The sequence below is a fragment of the Nomascus leucogenys genome, chromosome 15 (assembly GCF_006542625.1).
Source record: "Nomascus leucogenys isolate Asia chromosome 15, Asia_NLE_v1, whole genome shotgun sequence".
NCBI classification, from domain to species: domain Eukaryota; kingdom Metazoa; phylum Chordata; class Mammalia; order Primates; family Hylobatidae; genus Nomascus; species Nomascus leucogenys.
Window position 1 is genome coordinate 66,461,760 of NC_044395.1, and position 2,440 is coordinate 66,464,199.

The 2,440-nt window shown below is 35.5% G+C and overlaps 1 pseudogene; it reads left to right on the top strand.

Annotated features, from left to right (window-relative positions):
• Positions 1–1,019: 1,019 nt before the first annotated feature.
• On the top strand, positions 1,020–1,977 carry LOC100579647 (annotated as a pseudogene).
• The last annotated feature ends 463 nt before the right edge of the window (positions 1,978–2,440 follow it).

Here is a 2,440-nt window from a genome sequence, read left to right on the forward strand (position 1 = left end):
CTACTACAGGAATATGAGTGTAATAAAAAAAAAAAAAATTGTTCTGCACACACAACAAAACTTAAGTAATTAAAACTAACAAAAAATATTAAATTTTAATAAAAATTTAAATAAGTGGTTATATTATCATTATACTGAAATTATTTTTAATTGCTCATACTTATTCTGACAGTGTTTCTTTAAAGTCATGAAGTTTAGATTTTAAATAAACTGAATACATAATATTTTTTTAAAGTCTGAGTAGATTTGTTCAATCTATCCTGCTTTCAGGAAGATATTCATCTGTGCATCGTGCAGCTCACCATTCTCAATACAGATCCCAGTATGTATTCTTACTAATTAATAAAATTTCAAACAATTAATTAATGGAACTCATTTATTATATAGAGAAACAGAAAGACAACTATATTGTAGAACTATGGTTTTCATACATTAAAATTCTATGTGAAGGATTTCTGTTTTGAAAGCTTTTACATTCCTTTTTCCCTTTCCTGCCCATGTTGATTTCTCTGTACATATTATAGATGATCAATAAATGCTCAATCAATTAATAGTTGATTAGGTAAATGTGTGTGCTAGATAACAGAATTGTTTAATTCAATAAGAAAAAACCTTTTGGTTTCTATTTTTTCTTGATATTCTTTATAAAAATTAATAATTTTCTCTTAAAATGTTTAGTTGCAGAATACAATTATTATTAAAGATTTTATAATTTTGGATGGTCATAATTTTAATTTTATGTCAATTTTATGAGAAAATAGTACTGGCTTCAGGATTTTCTTTTGAAGTATCTGTTTAAAATTATGTGATCTTATTTTAAATTTTTAGAATATTTCTCTTCAAGGCCTAATACTACACATATTTAGGTCAGTAGTTAACAAAACTGAGTAGGTAAGACTTGTTAACCTGAGCTCAGTGAGGGTTAATAAATATATGCTAATTGATTATGACCAATTGACTCTCTACTTTCTTTCACATTAGAAAGAAAAGTGGTGAAAGTTCCATACCATAATTCTGGCATGTCAGCTTCCCACCACTCCACTGCCAATTATGATATGTTTGTCCTCATTGGCTTTCATGGCCTGAAGGAGCTGCACGTGTGGATCTCCATCCCCTTCTGGCTGATGTACCCGGTGGCTGTGTCAGGAAATGGTCTCCTTATCTGTATGGTGGCAGTGGAGCGCAGTCTTCATGAACCCATGTACCTCTTCCTCTCCATGCTGGCATTTTGGGATCTGATTCTATCCACATCCACAGTACCCAAAGCCTTGAGCATTTTCTGGGTTGATGATGTGGACACCTCCTTTGGTGGCTGTGTCACTCAGCTCTTTTTTTATGCATTTTGCCTTTGTAGTGGAGTCAGGCATTCTCTTGGCCATGGCTTTCGACCGCTATGTGGCCATCTGCTACCCACTGAGGTATACCACTGTCCTTAGCCACGGTGTTATTGGCAAAATCGGGGGTGTCGTGGTGTTCAGGAGTTTTGCAACTGTCTTCTCCATCGTCTTCCTTGTGAAGCTTCTGCCCTTCTGCCAGACAAACATCATTGCCCACACCTTCTGTGAACACATGGGGCTGGCAAAGCTAGCTTGTTCTGAAATCACCATCAATATTTGGTATGGAATCTCTGTACCACTACTCAGTGTTACGTTAGATATGGTGACAATAGTCATCTCCTAGGGGGTCATTCTTCAAGCAGTCTTGAGGCTGCCCTTCCTTGATGCTCAGATGAAAGCACTCAGCACCTGTGGTTCCCATGTCAGTGTTATCCTCATGTTCTACCTTCCAGAAATTTTCACTGTTATTGCTCAGCGCTTTGGCTGAAAATTTCCCAGGCATGTCCACATCCTGCTGGCCAATCTCTATGTTCTTGTTCCCCCTATGATGAACCCAATTATCTATGGAGTAAAGACTAAACAGATTCAGAAATGGGTGGCCCTTGTGTTTTCTCCAAAAGGGAAATGTTGCCGAGGGTGACTGGATCTTACTGTGGCTTTTTAAAGAAGAGGAGGAGGGCCCCTATTAGATGATAAGAGGACAGATACATTGCCATCTAGGAGAGGCATTTCTTGCCATGTATTTTTTCATGAAATAGGGATGACCCAAATTATGTAAGTCCCTTATTTCAAAGGGAAATAAGTTCTCGAAGGTTTGTTATTCACAGAGATAAACATTATTATTTTAAATATCCATAAGTTTTTTTAGTATTTAATGACAACATAATATTTCTACTTCTACCAAACAAATGTAAAATCAATATATAACACTTCTCTAATATTTAAATTTTAGATATCTGTGTGTCCTCCCAAACAGCTATTATAAATACAATTAGAAATAGTGAACCCCCAAATTGGATAAAACTAGGGAAAAGGTAGAGGCTTCCCCTTCTAACTTTATTTGCAAACAAACAAGAATATCTGATAATACTAGATAGTGCCAT